The sequence below is a fragment of the Xenopus laevis genome, chromosome 6L, assembly GCF_017654675.1.
Source record: "Xenopus laevis strain J_2021 chromosome 6L, Xenopus_laevis_v10.1, whole genome shotgun sequence".
Classification (NCBI taxonomy): domain Eukaryota; kingdom Metazoa; phylum Chordata; class Amphibia; order Anura; family Pipidae; genus Xenopus; species Xenopus laevis.
The window spans coordinates 153042543-153056611 of record NC_054381.1 but is presented as its reverse complement, the minus strand read 5'-3'; the positions used below and the strand labels follow the sequence as shown (position 1 = coordinate 153056611).

The window sequence follows — 14069 nt, the reverse complement described above, 5'->3', positions numbered from 1 at the left end:
TTCTTGTTGACTCAGATCAACCTACTAAGTGATTTCCCAGGATCATTCCAGCACATGGCAGTTGGAAATGGATATATTTACTCTGGAGACTTATATCATAACTTGTGCTCAGCGCCTGGTGCCATCTCTCGTTACACTGCTTTACATGAGCTCGTAGTGGCATAAGATTACTGAGACCAGCGTAAGACTCCAGTGCACGTGTTCTGACTGCACTTCATGATAGAAAGAGAAGGGGGAAAATAAAAAGGAATGGCCAAAAGGACTATAGACGCCATTCAGAACCTTAAACATGCCGGCCACTTTATTCATGTGGTTAGGACCCTTCTAAATAAACCTGATACTTTTACCAGGGATGGAATAGGAGGCATTCCAAGGGTGTAATAGTAGTGACAGCAGAACCCACAGCTGCCAGGAGCCGAGCAGGGAAACATTGGAGCTTCTTGGAAGGAGAAAAGCAAAACTGCAAATTGTAAATCTTGGGTGAATTGTAACCTTGTCATTATAGCCGTCATGTATGCAAGGTTATAGGTGTTCTTGTACATTCCCTCAACTCATCCTCAATTTAGTAGGCAGAATTGGATGTGGGTCCAGGTGACCATGGACTTGACTCCTTATTTTCGGTGCATCCTTTGTCTTCTAAAATTAAATTAGAGAAAGAATTGTTGGATATTCTGAATGTATACATTAGGGATGACCCGCACCCACCTGCTAGGTGGGAATTACAGCAATGCCCTGGGCAATTACAATAATGACGGGCAAAATTAATAGCAGTTATTTTTGGATGGGAAAACCGGAATGTATTGAAAATAAGTTGTTTTAAAAGACCTTTCAGGCCCTGAAATGTCACAGTGGGAACCCTTCTGTCTCTCTCTCAGCAACCAAAATACTCATCCAGAGGCACAACTGCAACTTACTACTAACTAGGCATTTCCAGCCTAATATCAACTTAAGATATTGCATAAGAGACATGGAGATAGCTTGCAGCTACCTAGAGATCGTTGAGGGAACTTGAGTGGTTCACCTAATGAAGTCCCCTCAGTTCGCATTTGAGTTGTTCTGGCTGGAACTTTCCATTTATCTTTTCATGTAAACCCCTTTCTCCCCTCTTCCCTTTCCCTAGTGTCTCATGTGTAGTTATTGGATTTGGGTATAGCCTCATCCCAGACCTTGGGCAAAGCTAATGACATGTAGCACTTCATCAGTCTTCAGTTTGTTCCTGTATATTCTAAGCTCACTGTGCATTAGTATATATAATATATATTCAACGTAAAATAAAGTTTAATTAAAATGTTGATTCATACTTTAGTATAGCATGCAACTCAGTAGAACCATCATCGACTCAACAGGATTTTATTCTCTCTTTCTCTTTGGGTTTTTCTTTTAAGTTCCAGGGGAATTCTAATATGTTACACCTTACCTTAAGATGACTTAGGATTGCTGTACTCCTGGACAGCACTGACTCAACTAACTACAGCACCCTGATTAGGTCAGATGATCCTCTTATTCACTTTGCTTCCTGCACTCATTTCCCTTCAACTAGGGGGTCTGCGGCACCACCCCAACACTTTCCATATGAGTGCCTGAAACTAGCTCCTGCCTTGTCCTGTATTCTGACACCTGTTGCTGTAGGCCACATGGGGCTGTTGTAGTTGGACTGCACTGCCATCTATAACTCCAGGGAAATACCTACTGTACTTGGTCCAATCCTCCCTACCCAAAGAAGAGACACACCTATAAGAATTACATTTTAGCACATCCCTACCACCATCATGCAGATACCAACTGAGACATGAATTTCATTTGGTTGACCCACATACTCTTCTCTTTTTAGTAAATCATTGTTCAAGTCTCCGCTTTAATTGAAGTAGATTTAAGACCTCTTTACCTCATTTAGATCCCATAAATATTCCATGTTCTCCATAATGTATTGTACTCTATTCATTTAGACCAGTTCTCCCTCTGACATGAAAATTATAGAAAGCTTTACTTGTAGGTCTACCATTAATAATATCCACACTTCTAGTATATACAGGATAAGTAAGTGATGAAAAGGAAAAAGAATTGTATCCAGACAGCAAGAGGCGCTCTTGCACCATCAGATGAAGGAGTTGAGAAAATCCTAAGTGACTGTACGAAGCAACTATGTAAATGAATAGATTTTCATGCAATGTATTTTACAGTTCTGTGGTTGGTGGGAATATTTCAAATGTATTGGACTGATGTCTGTAGACTCTATAGCTATTGGGGGCATCTTTAGATATTCACTTCTAAATGGCTGTGGTTGCCTTGGGCTGGTACAAAATCCAAATGCACCCTACTTCTTTGTTGAACTCTTCTCATTTTTTATAAGTATTTTTAAATTATGACTGCAATAGAAGTTATATTCTGCTCCTCGTGACAATATCTGTCAACAAAGTGTTTATATAATACACAAAGTAAACATAGACTTATTAATGTCAAGGGTGGAAAAATAGAGAAGTGGTCTTGGATGGTCAATCAAGAACAAAGGTGCACACAATAGAGTCCTGCAGTGGGTCGGGTTACCCGCAAAAACTTGCGTTACCCTGCAGATTGCAGGTAGATGTTTCTGGAGCGGGTATAGACGTGGGCCGGCGGTTCTCTGGGTTTGCGGGTCATGGGTCTTCTCAATATCGAGTTTTACTCCTCTTTTCCTGATCACGCCTACCTCTAATGATGTCACTTCCGGTTTAAAATGACAGCATTTCTTGTTTCTTGACGGTCAGCGGGTCGCGGATCGTGTTGTGGGTTTAATAAATTGGTTCCATGCAGGACTCTCACACAACTTAATGGCACAATATAGAAGGAGGACTTTGCCCTCATGAGTCTTCATTGTATGGGAGTGTAGATAGATGGGTAGTTAAAGATAAATCATTTTAGTGCTTTATGTTTGGATTTTGGGGGAGCTCTTTATCTTTTTAATATCTGCTATACCTGCTGGTACCTACTCTTCCTACCTTACTGCTGCTTTGACGGCCCGGACAGTCATAGGGGGGCTTTACTAACCCTTTAAACCCTGCATTTCCTTTTCTACGAAGTTAATTCTTTTTGAGGCAAAGGTTAATGGCAACATGTGCTCCAGATAAAAGCTCATAAGATGACGTATCTCCAGCACCCAGTTCGTCGTAGTTTCTTTAATTGAAATACATTGGTTACATCTGAGCAATGAACTTCTCCATTCCAGAGGAAGCCATGTTATCAATGCAGCAACCGCAGATGCCCTGATGCATCACTTATATAAATGTAGAAACCCAATTGTTATGTAATTCATGATACACATTCACTGAAGGTTGGACAATGGCTGAGTGGCAAAAGGGAAAGTTGTGGTGAGTTTCTCCAACATTTTGTTCTAAGAATTACTCTTACAACAGCCTGTGGTTAATAACAGAAAAACAACCTTCTTCCAATCTTCCTAAGCACCTTGTTGCTTGTGGTTTGCTTGCATTGCACTATTACCTTATCCTATGGGGCAGCATGTGCGCTCAACCATGAAGGCCAAGTTCACCCATGCACGCTAACTGCCAGCAATGCTAAGGGCTGGGTGAGATAAGGCAGCAGAAGAACGTTATTCGCTTTGTTTTTATTTAAAATGAGTATTCATGGTCAAGTATTCATTTGCCTATTCACTAAAGGTGGATGAAGTGTGAAATACGTTGATGACAATATTCCTCTTTAGGTATTACTTCATTCATTTAGCTCTTGTGCCCAGGCCTGGACTGGCAATCTGTAGGTTCTGGCAAATGCCAGAGGGGCTGCTGTAAGATGCCATAGACACTCAATATCTAGTGGGCTGCTGGGGGGCTGTTTGGGCCTCTGTGTACTTGAAATGCCAGGGCCTATTTGGATTCCCAGTCCAGACCTGCTTGTGCCTCTCTAGAAGAGTTATCCTGGGTTGGAACACAATTTATGCCTCATATGGCCCCTGCAGAGGCCCCATCCTGAACCACAACCACCCAGACTTCCCATTACGACTATACCTAATATTAAAATGGCACACAGTGTGGTTGGTGGTCACCATGTCTGTCTGATTTACTTCCTGTCCATGGCTTCCTACTGCAGATAGGACAACAGTTGAAGCTAATATGGTCCTGGCTCCTGATGAGCAATCTCTACCAGAAAATAGGAGCCAGAGATAAGATGTGAATGGCCAAACATGGTGCCAGCCTTCCCTCTGCACTAGTCTATTTATTACTGAGTACTGGAGAATAGGACCAGAATGGGGACTGTAGGTGATGTGGTTCAGGAGGTGGTAGAAGGACCTCTGCAAGGTTCTTATAATACATAAAGCATTTTCCTTCGCCTTTAAAAAAGCATTTTTTTTTTAAATGTGTTTTGTCATAAAAAATATAACATAAGATGGCCAGAGAGTAGAATTACAGGTTATGCCTTGCGTTGTCTCATAAAACTTAATTTCACCCCATTAACAAGTCTATTGTCTGTGTACAAGTTCCACCTAAAAGAGGCTTTGCATAGAGATCAATCCGGAAAGACATACTAAAGGTCTATGTTGGACTCGTGCCCTACACTAACGCATACCTCCCAACATTTGAAAAATGAAAAGAGGGTCAAAAAAGTAAATTTCTTTTGGCCACCCCCCATAATTACCATGGCCATTTTACAAAATTTGGCAGGTTATGAAAGTTTGAACACATTTCTGGGAGTTTAAGTGCAATTTTTTATGTGTTATAACAGTTTTGCTAATGAAAGTGAATTGCCCTTTAAAGGAGAAGGAAAGCTACCGAAGCAGTTGATTGCCAATAGATTAGCCACAATAGTGCAAATTATTACACTATATTTATTCTGCAGAATGCTTAACCATACGTGAGTAAACAGAAATAGAAACTCTCTCTGTTTGTTTAGGATAGCAGCTGCAATATTAGCTTGGTGTGACATCACTTCCTGCCTGAGTCTCTCCCTGCTCACTCATGGCTCTGGGTTCAGATTACAGCAGGGAGAGGAGGAGGGAGGAGGGAAAAGGGAGGAGGAGCAAACTGAGCATGCTCAAGCCCTAGCCCTGGAGGTTTCAGCTGAAAACAGGAAGTCTGATACAGAAGCCCATGAGTACAAAATAGAAGGAAAGAAATGTGGTGTTTCTTTTGACAGAGGACTCAGAGCAGCATTACTTTGAGGGTTTCCTGGTGTATTTATATAGACCTTTCTGATACAGCTTACTTAGTTTAAGCTTCCCTACTCCTTTAAGCTGCACGTTACAGTTTTCCAAGAGATCCGCTTATCTTAAATTTACAATTTTTTCTTTCCTTATCTAAAATTGTCATAAATGTATCTAAGTGCAACTGCTGAATCTTTTGGGCTCTCTGCCAGAAAGCCTATTATTTCCATTCAATTTCAGAAACTTTGTATCTTTTTCTCGAGTCAGTGCAGGAGATCAAAGAGAAAGTCGGACATTTTAAGTAAGAAACCCGGGACTGTCGGTTGAGCTGTCAGAATTGAGATTGGGACTATCCCATTCACGATTTTAATCTAGATGGGAAGCCACATGACTGATCCTGTCCACTAGCTTGAGTCTCTGCTAATGGGACATTAAAATGGGAGAATAAAAGCAATAAATAATAAGAAAAGAATGTGTATTGTCCATCACCCATTAAAGCTATTCCTTCAGCCAAGCTATGAGCTTCCCTAGTGGTATATAGATGATATAGTTGCTCCTGCTGATAATAGAATGTTGCCCCCTTGGCAAATAAGACTAAAACTCTCCCTGATATGAATAAATACAAATTGAAGAATATTCTATATAAAAAGTTCTACCATTCTCATTGCTTTTATTAGAATATACACATCAATTTATTTCTCTACAGACCAATATAGACAATAGGGAAATGTAGGGGTTATTCATCTTTAAATAAACTTTTAGTATGACACTGAGAGTGATATTCTGAGACAATTTGCAATTAGTTTGCAGTTTTGTGTTTGTTAACTGTGTATTCAGCAGCTCTGCAGTTTGTCATTTCAGAAATCTGGTTGCTAAGGTCCAACTCCCCCTAGCAACCATGCACTGATTTGAATAAGATACTGGAATATGAATAGGAGAGGCCTGGCTAGAAAGTAGTAATAACGATAAATGTGGAACTTTACAGAGCATTTGTTTGTATCTGGGGTCAGTGACCCCCATTTGAAAGCTGGAAGGAGTCAGAAGAAGAAGGCAAATAATTAAAAAAACTATAGGAAATAAAAAATGAAGGCCAGTTGAAAAATTGCTTAGAATTGGCCATTCTACAAGTTACTAAAAGGCAATCGCCTCCCTTTGCCTCTTGCACCAAATTCTTGACATTAACAGGGAAGGAACCACAAATAAAACAGCACCAATATAGTGGTTTCTATAAGGAATCGAAGGCAGAACTTTAGAGTCTTTAGTGTTGAGGGGCCCAAAGAAAACCATACTTTGAATAGTCCCATTATTAATATAAATTGCTTCTTGCTGTCCGTTCCTTCTCCTGGTTGGCTGCATTTTTTTCTGCAATTCCTCTCATTATTGGCTGAACCAATAAACCAGCTTAGCAGCCTTTATTTACACAACCCAGACTTTTGCTATTTGCACCTTCTCTGAACATGTTTTATTTACACATAGGGGGATTTATTCTTCCACTAGTGATGAATGTATATTTTACATTAACATAACACCCACTTTATATTAGATATGTATAAATAACTGCAGTCACTGACACTGGGCAAAGTTGCATTGCTGCCTGTCGCATTTTATACTTTTTATTACTCTTCTGGTTGCTATGGGTTACTGCCCTTGTGCAAATGAGGCCTGTGTTAGTAACTGTCAGCTCCACTGCGGTGTTGTATTGGCGAGTGACTAATAAAAGAAGACGTTTCATGTTTGTCAAATGTCAGTTTCTGCATTTTCTTTGACTAACGTGACAAGAGAAGGGATGTATCAGCACTTGTCCTGACTTACACTGAAGAGTGCGGGAAAATTCTTAAAGGGTAAGTAAAACTGAAATCCTAACCAAGGCTGCACTTTTTGAAAAATCTGCATCATTGCTTCAAATAATACGATGATGGATGTAAATAATCGAATGGAGGATAGGCTGGAAACCCTCAAATATTAGACTGGTGTGGAATGTGGGTATTGTGCCACATATTCAACAAATTGCAATATTGATATAGACACAGTGACTTCCATTATCCTTACATAGAACCATGTATAATTTACAGTAGGGGGGTACATTATTCCTTATAAATACATGAGTGATACTCAGAGTTCCCTGTATAACTCAGCCTGCAGCCTTGTGCCTTTATATGGTCACAGAACAACCCCTCAGTAACTTCTAATATCCTTATCATTTACAGTAGGGGGTACATTATCCCTTATAATACATGAGTGATACTCAGAGTTCCCTGTATAACTCAGCCTGCAGCCTTGTGCCTTTATATGGTCACAGAACAACCCCTCAGTGACTTCTAATATCCTTATCATTTACAGTAGGGGGTACATTATCCCTTATAATACATGGGTGATACTCAGAGTTCCCTGTATAACTCAGCCTGCAGCCTTGTGCCTTTATATGGTCACAGAACAACCCCTCAGTGACTTCTAATATCCTTATCATTTACAGTAGGGGGTACATTATCCCTTATAATACATGAGTGATACTCAGAGTTCCCTGTATAACTCAGCCTGCAGCCTTGTGCCTTTATATGGTCACAGAACAACCCCTCAGTGACTTCTAATATCCTTATCATTTACAGTAGGGGGTACATTATCCCTTATAATACATGGGTGATACTCAGAGTTCCCTGTATAGGTGTATGGCCTGATTACACCCCCGATCCATTGCATGTAATAATGCTATAAGGCTAAGGGCACACTAGGCGATAGCGCCGCGATTTGACTCGCGGCGACTTTTCGCCGCGACTTTTAATCCGCAATCGCTGTGGAAACTTTTGCGCTGGCGTCTATGGGGAATCGCGAGCGTAAAAACACACGCGGCAATCTTTTTTCTATTGTCGCTCGAAATCGCCTCGCTAGGCGATTTCGAGCGACAATAGAAAAAAGATCGCCGCGTGTGTTTTTACGCTGGCGATTTGACGCGATTCCCCATAGACGCCAGCGCCAAAGTTTCCCCAGCGATTGCGGATTAAAAGTCGCGGCGAAAAGTCGCCGCGAGTCAAATCGCGGCGCTATCGCCTAGTGTGCCCTTAGCCTTAGCCTAAAACATGTATTAACATTTAGTGGCAGGTGCAATTACAAAGCTTAATGAACCTCATTCAAATTAATTGGCACAATGGGAGCAAATTCGCTTCATGTTGGATTTTATACATTTTACAGTAAGGTCAAGTATTTTGTTGCTGTTGGAGTGAGCAATACAATATTACACAGAAGAAATAAGGCCCCTAATATATAGCGGGCGCCAGTGAAGGAGTTAAAGCTGCGTCAGTTTGATTTATTGTTTCCCGATACGTTGTGGTGCCTTTTCTTTTTCTTAATTTGCTGAAGTAAGTTCCTCTGGGAGAACATCTGAGGTTTTGGTCGATCATGACGGGATGTGATGCTTCTCTGCTCCCTTTAAATTAAGGAAGTTGAACAGAAAGTTCTGTTTCACAGCAGGAAGTTTCATTCAAAAAAAAAAAAAAAATCGAAACTTCGAATGTGGCTGTTAAATTTAAGAATGAACGTTAGATACGCGTGTGGTTAAGAGAAGGGGCCACTCTCGAGTGGGGGGGGGCATTTATTGTATTTTGCAATAATTCCCGTCTTATTAGACAATAAATGAAATATTTCCCGCTGTCGGTCGCACATTAACCTTTTGCCCTGGGAGCTTCATGTGACCGTTAGGGCCAATTGGAAACATAATATTTCATCTACTACAAGTGATAAAACCTTTCCACTTGCCAATGTGGACTACTTTGTTTTATGGCCCTAAATATCTCTTAGAGGGCCACATCTGTTTCAGGGGCCTCCAGTTGGAAAGCTTTGACATAGCCAAAGGCATTCTAAGACAACTTTTCACTTATTCTACAGTAAACAGCGCTACAAAATATGTTGGTGCTATATAAATACATGTAAATAATAATGTTAATAATAAGCACAATAGGGTTGCTAGGCGCTCAGTTACCTTAGCAACCTGACAGTAGCTTGAACGTCAGAGAGGAAAATGAATAAGAAAGGGCTTGCAAAGAAAGGTGAGCAGTGATAATACAAATGAATACAATCAGTTAATTGGTTGCTGGAGTCAGTGACCCCGACAAATCATTATAAATTCTAGTCTAGCATAAGGCAGAATAGGAAGTTCACCCTAAATTAACTATTAGTTTGATGTAGAGAGGGATATTCTGAGAAAATTTGCAATTGGTTTTCATTTTTTATTATTTGTGGTTTTTGGGTTATTTAGCTTTTTACTCAGCAGCTCTCCAGTTTGCAATTTCAGCAGTCTGGTTGTTAGGGAACAAATTCCCCTAGCAACCATGCACTGATATGAATAAGAGACTGGAATATGAATAGGAGAGGCCTGAACAGAAAAATGAGTAATAAAAAGTAGCAATAACAATAAATCTGTAGCCTTACAGAGCACTTGTTTTTAAATGGGGTCAGTGACCCCCATTGGAAAGCTGGAAAGAGTCAGAGGAAGAAGACAAATAATTCAAAAACGATCACAAATAAACAATGAAGACCAATTGAAAAGTTACTTAAAATAGGCCTTTCTATAACATGCGTTAACTTAAAGTTCAACCACCCCTTTCATTGGTTGCTTGAGTCAGTGCCCCCCGACAATCGCATTTAAATGCATTTAAAATTCCAGTTTAGCATAAGAAAGAACAGGAAAAACATTAAAAAAAAAACAAATCATCTTCATTTTTTAAAAAAGTTTTTTTTCAGTTACTTGCTTTCCTATTCTTCCTTGTTTAAGCAATTAAGGCAGCTTAGATTGAGCTTAGGCTCTCTGCTGTGTTTGGGTCACTGACCCCAGTAACTATATTTACATAGAATTAGAAGATGCTAAAAGTTAAAATGTTAGTACAAGGTCTAGTATCAAATAGCAACCAATCAGCAGGCAGCATCTACTAGTCACCTGTCTGAAAGCAAACATCCCATTGGTTACTTTGGGTCGATAAGCCTGGAGCAAACTGTTCAACTTTTATTACAGAACCCAAAAAAAAGTTTTGTAGGTGAACTTCTCCTTTAAACAAAATATGCCTAAAATGTTTTTATTTTTTGGGGGAAAAAAAGATCAGATTGAAGTGTGGGAAGCCCCACGCCCTTTCGGTTGCCGACCACTTTAGGAATGTTCCTTCTGATGTTCAGTTGGGAGCAGATAAAAAAGCCACAGGGAGGGGATTCTCTTATGTATCAATTAAAGCCGTTTTATTTATCTAATGAGCAGCCTGAAAACACTCGGAGATGGTAAATAGCAGAAAAAAAAACCTTTAAAATACATTTGTTTGGCTCAGATAAACTTTTTAAGCCAAGGAATAAAATAATTGAAATGATACAATGGGGAGAGGTGGGGTTGCAAAATGTTGGGGAACTGCTGGGAATGACCATTGAGAATAGGTATGAGAATCATGTAAGACTTTTGCTTAGGACAGAATAGCACCTGATACAGGATCCGTTATCTGGAATCCTATTATCCAAAAAAACTCCAAGTTACGGGATAACCATCACCCATAGACTCAATTTTAATCAAATAGTTCAAATTTTAAAACCTGATTTAATTTTTCTGTGTAATAATAAAACAGTAGCTTGTACTTGATCCCAACTAAGATATAATTAATCCGTATTGGAGGCAAAACCAGCCTATTGGGTTTATTTCATGTTTACATGATTTTTTTTAGCACTTACAGGGGTTGTTCACCTCTGAGTTAACTGTTAGTATGATGTAGAGAGTGATAATCTGGGACAAGTTGCAATTGGTTTTTAGATTTTATTATTTGTGGTTTTTGATTTATTTCACTTTTATTCAGCGGCTCGTCAGCAATCAGGTTGCTAGGGTCCAGGGCCCTGGCAACCGTGCATTGATTTGAATAAGAGACTGGAATATGAATAGGAGAGGCCTGAATAGAAAGATGAGTAATAAAAATGAAAAATGAGTAATAAAAAGTAGCAATAACAATACATGTGTAGCCTTACAGAGTATTTGTTTTTTATATGGGGTCAGTGACCCCCCATTTGAAAATTAAAAAGAATCAAAAGAAAATGTTGCCACTATTTGCCCCCTATAAAGACAAGTAATAAAAGTTCTGGTAATAGACATTAAACTGCAGTACAATGTATATCCTGTGGAGGGAGTCCTCGTCCTGCAATTGAACCATTTCTGGGACTTCTGTGACCTGAAAAAGTTTATTTTATGCCACAAAAAAAGCAGACGTTTCATAGACATTTCTCAGGCTGATTTTAAAGGACCAGCAGGGTCGGACTGGCCTGGCGGGACACCGGGAAAAAACCTGGTGGGCCCGACCCTCGTGGGCCCCTGCTGGGCCAGACCCGCTCTCCCGATATTTAGATTGTAGAAAAAAAAATAATTTCGCCGTCTCACAGTGCCCTCTGCGCGTTCACTCATGTGCCCCGTGCCGCGCCTTCATTCATCAGTCACAGTAAGGGGCAGGAGGGGGGCCCTGGACAGCAGTCCGAATGGGCCCCGGGCCCCCCAATACGACTCTGAGGACCAGTAACATCAAAAAATTAAATTGTTTTAAATTAATAAAAATATAATGCAGTGTTGCCCTGCACTGGTAAAACTGATGTGTTTTCTCCAGAAACACTACTATAGTTTATATAAACATGCTGCTGTGTAGCCATGGGGGCAGCCATTCAAGCACAGGATACACAGTAGATAACAGATAAGTACTACTATAATTTATATATACAAGCTGCTGTGTAGCCATGAGGGCAGCCATTCAAGCACAGGATACACAGTAGATAACAGATAAGTACTACTATAGTTTATATAAACAAGCTGCTGTGTAGCCATGGGGGCAGCCATTCAAGCACAGGATACACAGTAGATAACAGATAAGTACTACTATAGTTTATATATACAAGCTGCTGTGTAGCCATGGGGGCAGCCATTCAAGCACAGGATACACAGTAGATAACAGATAAGTACTACTATAGTTTATATAAACAAGCTGCTGTGTAGCCATGGGGGCAGCCATTCAAGCACAGGATACACAGTAGACAACAGATAAGTACTACTATAGTTTATATAAACAAGCTGTTGTGTAGCAATGGGGGCAGCCATTCAAAGGAGAAAAGGCTCAGGTTACACAGCAGATAAGCTCTGTAGAACATAATGGTGTTTTCTGTTATCCACTATTTAACCTGTGCCATATAGACTTTTTACAATTTCCGCCATTGCTACACAGCAGCTTGTTTTTATGATCTATAGTAGTGTTTCTGAAGCAATCACATCAGTTTTACCAGTGCAGGGCAACACTACATGAAAACACTTTCATTTTTTTGGTGTTACTGTTCCTTTAAAGACAAACATTTAACACAAGACGAAGTTTCAGTTCTTTATTGAGATACTTGCTACTGGAGCTTTGCAAGATACTAATAGGCAGGACTGGAGTGGGCCCTGGCATTCCTAGTACCTAGGCCCAAACAGCCCCCACCAGCCCACTTAATAGTGACTTTCTATGGCAACTTACAGCAGCCCCTCCGACAGATTGCCAGTCCAGGCTGGCAACAGGATACTACTAGCTGAACCTGAGCAGGCAGAGTTTAGTAGCCAACAGTACTGTAGCAATCGTCATTCTTAATGCAGGAGTAATTAGGCAGGATCTTTTTATCCACTGTGGAGCAGTAGATCCTACTCAAAGAATATCCCAGTCATTATAAACTGTGTAACCACTGGAAAACTCCCAAAAAAACTCAACTGTACCTTACAGTCTGTCTGGCCCTGGGCTTCCTCCAGTTAATGATGGAATTAATTCATGTATTTTGTACAGGTGACAAACAGGGGACTGCAGGCTTGCCAGTCCAAGTTTCTTTAGGAAAGTTTTATTTTGTGAAACTAGACCAAAAAAATAGGGTCTGATAGGAAACACCAGCCCCATGTAAGAACTGGGCGTATAGGTGAAAGTCAGCTCAACTGTTGGCTGAATTACTTGCTTGTGTCTTGTCTTTAACCCGCACTGTAATGATCTTTTACAAGCAACATGATAAAATGGGATATCACTATAGCACTATGGGATTTTGACTGTTTTGTTCTCAAGTTCCCCTTTGTTGTTTCATATTTTGTAATTGAAGTTCTGTTTGGGTCACCCTCCAGAATTTTGTTCCCTTGTATGGAGAGCAGGGTGGGATCTTTTACACAAAACATAAAAAATAAGCAAATAACTTGTTGGGTGTTTAGAACATTGCCTTCCCCTTGTAAAGGTCAAACATACCAATTTACTGCCTTTTTATGTAACTTGTCTCAGCTTTGGCAAGCCATATGGCATGTCCCACTTATACATCTCTACAGAATAAACTGTGGGCTTCGTTTACTGCCCAGAAAAAAAATAGACAACACATAATTCATCTTTGAGTTTACTTTATCTGTTGGACTTACTTGACCAATGCTGAAAAAAACCCTTAAAACCTGGTTTCACTGGGGATTGAACCCAGGACCTTCTGCATGTAAAGCAGGCATGATAACCACTACACTATGAAACCTTAGTCTGGTATGGTTGTATTTTGAGAAAGTATTTGTAAGGAAATTTCAAGTGACCCAGACAAGGATCTCCAGACAAGTTGCCAAATCAGTCCTGAGGGCCAGAGATGTCTAATTTAATTGGCTCTAAAGTGGTTCGGTTAATTTATATATTTTTCACCAGACATCTCAATGGAAAGCATGCTTTTGTGTAACCCCCTTCAGCCTGGATGTCAAGGTTAAAACTACATATGGGGTGTGCCTTTGATTTTTGTGCTTGGAACTTTATTTTATCTAATGACCTTGTATGATTTTAAGAAAAGCTGCCCATAAAGTCAGGTTTTACTTGGGATTGAACCCAGTACCTTCTGCGTGTAACACGGACGTGATAACCAGTACACTATGAACCCTTCATACATTGAGCAATCTAACAGTGGCTCCCAACCCAAA

At 40.1% G+C, this 14069-nt stretch overlaps 1 non-coding gene across 1 annotated transcript; it reads right to left on the bottom strand.

The window, feature by feature from the left end:
- Positions 1-13569: 13569 nt before the first annotated feature.
- Positions 13570-13642, bottom strand: trnav-uac. The gene has a single exon. It is a non-coding gene; the product is annotated as a tRNA-Val (tRNA).
- Between the last annotated feature and the right edge of the window lie 427 nt (positions 13643-14069).